Below are 7,333 nucleotides of genomic sequence, written 5' to 3'. Positions count from 1 at the left end.
GAACCATAGTAAGCCAATTCTTTGGGTTCGGGTTCACACTTTGATCATGGCTCTTGGTGATCCATGCATTGGCATAGAACTCTTGAACCATTAAGATTCCGACTTGTTGAATGGGGTTGGTGAGAACTTCCCAACCTCTTCTTCGAATCTCATGTCGGATCTCCGGATATTCACTCTTTTTGAGTGAAAAAGGGACCTCGGGGATCACCTTCTTCAAGGCCACAACTTCATAGAAGTGGTCTTGATGCACCCTTGAGATGAATCTCTCCATCTCCCATGACTCGGAGGTGGAAGCTTTTGCCTTCCCTTTCCTCTTTCTAGAGGTTTCTCCGGCCTTGGATGCCATAAATGGTTATGGAAAAACAAAAAGCAATGCTTTTACCACACCAAACTTAAAAGGTTTGCTCGTCCTCGAGCAAAAGAAGAAAGAAGAGAGTAGAAGAAGAAGAAATGAAGAAGAATGGAATGGCTTTGTGTTCGGCCAAAGAGGGGGAGAAGTGGTGTTTAGGTTGTGTGAAAATGAAGGGGTGAAGAAGGGTTTATATAGGAGAGGAGGGGCTTATGGTTCGGTCATGTATGGGTGGGTTTGGGAGGGAAAGTGGTTTGAATTTGAAGGGTGAGGTAGGTGGGGTTTTATGAAGGATGGATGTGAGTGGTGAAGAGAAAGATGGGATTTGATAGGTGAAGGGTTTTTGGGGAAGAGGTATTGAGGTGATTGGTGAATGGGTGAAGAAGAAGAGAGAGAGTGGTGGGGTTGGTGGGGATCCTGTGGGGTCCACAGATCCTGAGGTGTCAAGGAAAAGTCATCCCTGCACCAAATGGCATGCAAAAACACGTTTTGTGCCAAATCTGGCGTTAAACGCCGGGCTGGTGCCCATTTCTGGCGTCTAACGCCAGGTTCTTGCCCTTTTCTGGCGTTTAACGCCAGTCTGGTGCCCCTTTCTGGCGTTAAACGCCCAGAATGGTGCCAGACTAGGCGTTAAACGCCCAACTGCTAGCCTTGCTGGCGTTTAAACGCCAGTAGGTTCTTCCTCCAGGGTGTGCTGTTTTTCTTCCTGTTTTTCATTCTGTTTTTGCTTTTTCAATTGATTTTGTGACTTCTTATGATCATCAACCTACAAAAAAAAAATAAAATAACAAAAGAAAATAGATAAAATATAACATTGGGTTGCCTCCCAACAAGCGCTTCTTTAATGTCAGTAGCTTGACAGTTGGCTCTCATGGAGCCTCACATTTTCTCAGAGCAATGTTGGAACCTCCCAACACCAAACTTAGAGTTTGAATGTGGGGGTTCAACACCAAACTTAGAGTTTGGTTGTGGCCTCCCAACACCAAACTTAGAGTTTGACTGTGGGGGCTCTGTTTGACTCTGATTTGAGGGAAGCTCTTCATGCTTCCTCTCCATGGTGACAGAGGGATATCCTTGAGCCTTAAACACAAAGGATTCTTCATTCACTTGAATGATCAGTTCACCTCTATCAACATCAAACACAGCCTTTGCTGTGACTAGGAAGGGTCTGCCCAGGATGATGGTTTCATCCATGCACTTCCCAGTCTCTAGGACTATGAAATCAGCAGGGATGTAATGGTCTTCAACTTTTACCAGAACATCCTCTACAAGTCCATAAGCTTGTTTTCTTGAGTTGCCTGCCATCTCTAGTGAGATTCTTGCAGCTTGTACCTCAAAGATCCCTAGCTTCTCCATTACAGAGAGAGGCATGAGGTTTACACTTGACCCTAAGTCACACAGAGCCTTCTTGAAGGTCATGGTGCCTATGGTACAAGGTATGGAAAACTTCCCAGGATCTTGTCTCTTTTGAGGTAATTTCTGCCTAGACAAGTCATCCAGTTCTTTGGTGAGCAAAGGAGGTTCATCCTCCCAAGTCTCATTTCCAAATAACTTGTCATTTAGCTTCATGATTGCTCCAAGGTATTTAGCAACTTGCTCTTCAGTGACATACTCATCCTCTTCAGAGGAAGAATACTCATCAGAGCTCATGAAAGGCAGAAGTAAGTCCAATGGAATCTCTATGGTCTCATTTTGAGCCTCAGATTCCCATGGTTCCTCATTAGGGAACTCATTGGAGGTCAGTGCACGCTCATTGAGGTCTTCCTCAGTGGCGTTCACTTCCTCTCCCTCCTCTCCAAATTCGGCCATGTTGATGGCCTTGCACTCTCCTTTTGGATTTTCTTCTGTATTGCTTGGAAGAGTACTAGGAGGGAGTTCAGTAACTTTCTTGCTCAGCTGTCCCACTTGTGCCTCCAAATTCCTAATGGAGGACCTTGTTTCAGTCATGAAACTTTGAGTGGCTTTGATTAGATCATAGACCATGGTTGCTAAGTCAGAGGTGTTCTGCTTAGAACTCTCTGTCTGTTGCTGAGAAGATGATGGAAAAGGCTTGCCATTGCTAAACCTGTTTCTTCCACCATTATTGTTATTGAAACCTTGTTGAGGTCTCTCTTGATTCTTCCATGAGAAATTTGGATGATTTCTCCATGAAGAATTATAGGTGTTTCCATAGGGTTCTCCTAGGTAATTCACCTCTTCCATTGAAGGGTTCTCAGATGAAGCATGTCAGATGAAGCATCCTTAGTACTGCTTGGTGCATTTTGCATTCCAGACAGACTTTGAGAAATCAAATTGACTTGCTGAGTCAATATTTTATTCTGAGCCAATATGGCATTCAGAGTATCAATCTCAAGAACTCCTTTCTTCTGACTTGTCCCATTGTTCACAGGATTCCTTTCAGAAGTGTACATGAATTGGTTATTTGCAACCATTTCAATTAGCTCTTGAGCTTCTGTAGGCGTCTTCTTCAGATGAAGAGATCCTCCAGCAGAGCTATCCAAAGACATCTTGGATAGTTCAGAGAGACCATCATAGAAAATACCTATGATGCTCCATTCAGAAAGCATGTCAGATGGACATTTTCTGATCAATTGTTTGTATCTTTCCCAAGCTTCATAGAGGGATTCTCCCTCCTTCTGTCTGAAGGTTTGGACTTCCACTCTAAGCTTACTCAGTTTTTGAGGTGGAAAGAACTTTGCCAAGAAGGCATTGACTAGCTTTTCCCATGAGTCCAGGCTTTCTTTAGGTTGTGAGTCCAACCATGTCCTAGCTCTGTCTCTTACAGCAAAAGGGAATAGCATAAGTCTGTAGACCTCAGGGTCAACCCCATTAGTCTTGACAGTGTCACAGATTTGCAAGAATTCAGCTAAGAACTGATGAGGATCTTCCAATGGAAGTCCATGGAACTTGCAATTCTGTTGCATTAGAGAAACTAATTGAGGCTTAAGCTCAAAGTTGTTTGCTCCAATGGCAGGGATAGAGATGCTTCTCCCATAGAAGTCGGGAGTAGGTGCAGTAAAGTCACCCAGCACCTTCCTTGCATTGTTGTTGTTGTTGTTGTTTTCGGCTGCCATGGTTTCTTCTTCTTTGAAGATTTCTGTCAGGTCCTCTACAGAGAGTTGTGCCTTAGCTTCTCTTAGCTTTCGCTTCAAGGTCCTTTCAGGTTTAGGGTCAGCTTCAACAAGAATGCCTTTGTCTTTGTTCCTGCTCATATGAAAGAGAAGAGAACAAGAAAATATGGAATCCTCTATGTCACAGTATAGAGATTCCTTGAGGTGTCAAAGAAGAAGAAAAATAGAAGGAAGAAGGAGAAGAATTCGAACTTAATCAGATAGAGTTCGAATTGTGCATTGAGAAAGAGTGGTACTCCATAAATAGAAGGATGTGAAAAGAGCGGAATAAATTTTCGAAAATTAAGTGAAAGATTTTGAAAACATTTTGAAAAACTTTAATTGATTTTCGAAAACCATGAGTGGGAAAGAAATCAAGTAATTTTTGAAAAAAATTTTGAAATTAGAAATCAAAAAGATATGATTAAAAACTGTTTTGAAAAAGATGTGATTAACAAGATATGATAAAAAAAATTATGCTTTTAAAAAGATATGATTGAAAAGATATGATTTGAAAACAATTTAAAAAAGATTTGATTTTAAAAATTAATGACTTGCTTAACAAGAAAAGATATGATTCAAACATTAAACCTTTCTCAACAGAAAAGGCAACATACTTAAAATGTTCAATCAAATCATTAATTGTTAGTAAGTATCTTTGAAAAAGGAAAGAAATTGATTTTGAAAACATTTGATTGAAAAGATATGATTTGAAAAAGATTTGATTTTGAAAAACTTTGAAAACTTGAAAAAAAAATTGATTTTGAAAACAAAATCCTCCCCCTTGTGCCATCCTGGCGTTAAACGCCCAGAATGGTGCACATTCTGGCGTTTAACGCCCAATGCACTACCTTTTTGGGCGTTAAACGCCCAACCAGGCACCCTGGCTGGCGTTTAAACGCCAGTCTGTCCTTCTTCACTGGGTGTTTTGAACGCCCAGCTTTTTCTGTGTAATTCCTCTGCTGCATGTTCTGAATCTTCAGTTCCCTGTACTATTGACTTGAAAATAGAACCAAGATCAAATAAACAATGCATGCAAGATACCAAACTTAAAATTAGACACTAGACTCAAACAAGAAACATAAAAATATTTTTGGTTTTTGTGATTTTTATAATTTTTTTGTGCTTTTTCGAAAATTATATGAAAATAGAAAATAAAGGTTTCAGAATTCTCAATTTGGATTTCAGGAATCATTGCAATGTTAGTCTAAGACTCCGGTCCAGGAATTAGACATGGCTTCACAGCCAGCCAAGCTTTCAAAGAAAGCTTCAGTCCAAAACACTAGACATGGCCAATGGCCAGCCAAGCCTTAGCAGATCATTGCTCCAATAGCAAGATTGATAGAAATCAACAAGCTCTTGTGATGATAGGTTGAAACCTCGGTCCAATAAGATTAGACATGGCTTCTCAGCCAGCCAGACTTCAACAGATCATCATGAAACACTAGAATTTATTCTTAAGAACTCTGAAGAAAAATACCTAATCTAAGCAACAAGATGAACCGTCAGTTGTCCATACTCAAAACAATCCCTGGCAACGGCGCCAAAAACTTGGTGCACGAAATTGTGATCACTACACAACTTCGCACAACTAACCAGCAAGTGCACTGGGTCGTCCAAGTAATAAACCTTACGCGAGTAAGGGTCGATCCCACGGAGATTGTTGGTATGAAGCAAGCTATGGTCACCTTGTAGATCTTAGTCAGGCAGACTCAAATGGGTATAGATGATGAATAAAACATAAAGATAAAGATAGAGATACTTATGTATATCATTGGTGAGAACTTCAGATAAGCGTATGAAGATACTTTCCCTTCCGTCTCCCTGCTTTCCTACTGTCTTCATCCAATCCTTCTTACTCCTTTCCATGGCAAGCTTATGCAAGGGTTTCACCGTTGTCAGTGGCTACCTCCCATCCTCTCATTGGAAATGTTCAACGCACCCTGTCACGGCACGGCTATCCATCTGTCAGTTCTCAATCAGGCCGGAATAGAATCCATTGATTCTTTTGCGTCTGTCACTAACGCCCCGCCTTCAGGAGTTTGAAGCACGTCACAGTCATTCAATCATTGAATCCTACTCAGAATACCACAGACAAGGTTAGACCTTCCGGATTCTCTTGAATGCCGCCATCAGTTCTTGCCTATACCACGAAGACTCTGATCTCACGGAATGGCTGGCTCGTTTGTCAGGCGAGCACTCGGTTGTCAGGCGATCAACCATGCATCGTGTATCAGGAATCCAAGAGATATTCACCCAATCTAAGGTAGAACGGAGGTGGTTGTCAGTCACACGTTCATAGGTGAGAATGATGATGAGTGTCACGGATCATCACATTCATCAAGTTGAAGAACAAGTGATATCTTGGACAAAGAACAAGCGGAATTGAATAGAAGAACAATAGTAATTGCATTAATACTCGAGGTACAGCAGAGCTCCACACCTTAATCTATGGTGTGTAGAAACTCCACCGTTGAAAATACATAAGAACAAGGTCTAGGCATGGCCGTGAGGCCAGTCCCCAAAACATGATCAAAGGATTCAAAGACCTAAAGATGATCTAAGATCCCCCGATGAAAATACAATAGTAAAAGGTCCTATATATAGAGAACTAGTAGCCTAGGGTGTACAGAGATGAGTAAATGACATAAAAATCCACTTCTGGGCCCACTTGGTGTGTGCTTGGGCTGAGCATTGAAGCATTTTCGTGTAGAGACTCTTCTTGGAGTTAAACGCCAGCTTTTGTGCCAGTTTGGGCGTTTAACTCCCACTTTGGTGCCAGTTCCGGCATTTAACGCTGGGAATTCTGAAGGTGACTTTGAACGCCAGTTTGGGCCATCAAATCTTGGGCAAAGAATGGACTATCATATATTGCTGGAAAGCCCAGGATGTGTACTTTCCAACGCCGTTGAGAGCGCGCCAATTGGGCTTTTGTAGCTCCAGAAAATCCACTTCGAGTGCAGGGAGGTCTGAATCCAATAGCATCTGCAGTCCTTTTCAGTCTCTAAATCAGATTTTTGCTCAGGTCCCTCAATTTCAGCCAGAAAATACCTGAAATCACAGAAAAACACACAAACTCATAGTAAAGCCCGAAAAAGTGAATTTTAACTAAAAACTAATAAAAATATACTAAAAACTAACTAAATCCTATTAGAAACATACTAAAAATAATGCCAAAAAGCGTACAAATTATCCGCTCATCATGTACATGAACTGGTTATTTGCAACCATGTCAATAAGTTCTTGAGCTTCTGCAGGCGTTTTCTTTAGGTGAATGGATCCACCTGCAGAATGGTCCAGTGACATCTTAGAGAACTCAGATAGACCATAATAGAATATATCCAAAATGGTCCACTCTGAAAGCATGTCAGAAGGACACCTTTTGGTCATCTGCTTGTATCTTTCCCAAGCTTCATAGAGGGATTCACCATCTTTTTGTTTGAAGGTCTGAACATCCACTCTGAGCTTGCTCAGCTTTTGAGGAGAAAAGAACTTAGCCAAGAAGGCCGCGACCAGCTTATCCCATGAGTCCAGGCTATCTTTAGGTTGTGAGTCCAACCATGTTCTAGCCTTGTCTCTTACAGCAAAAGGGAAAATCATGAGCCTGTAGACTTCAAGATCTACTCCATTAGTCTTAACAGTCTCACAGATCTACAAGAACTCAGTTAAAAACTGGTAGGGATCTTCTGATGGAAGTCCATGGAACTTGCAGTTCTGTTGCATTAGAGCAACTAGTTGAGGTTTCAGGTCAAAATTATTTGCTCCAATGGTAGGGATTGAGATGCTTCTTTCTTCAAACTTGGAAGTAGGTGTAGTATAATCACCAAGCATCCTCCTTGCATTATTATTTTTGGCTGCCATCTCCTCTTCTTTT

General features: G+C 41.4%; 1 non-coding gene across 1 annotated transcript; it reads left to right on the top strand.

The window, feature by feature from the left end:
- The first annotated feature begins 6,823 nt into the window (after positions 1 to 6,823).
- Positions 6,824 to 6,927, top strand: LOC130972465 (small nucleolar RNA R71). The gene has a single exon (XR_009083631.1). It is a non-coding gene; the product is annotated as a small nucleolar RNA R71 (small nucleolar RNA).
- The last annotated feature ends 406 nt before the right edge of the window (positions 6,928 to 7,333 follow it).

Source organism: Arachis stenosperma, chromosome 3, assembly GCF_014773155.1.
Source record: "Arachis stenosperma cultivar V10309 chromosome 3, arast.V10309.gnm1.PFL2, whole genome shotgun sequence".
In the NCBI taxonomy this organism is placed as follows: domain Eukaryota; kingdom Viridiplantae; phylum Streptophyta; class Magnoliopsida; order Fabales; family Fabaceae; genus Arachis; species Arachis stenosperma.
This window is presented reverse-complemented; position numbering and strand designations above follow the sequence as displayed.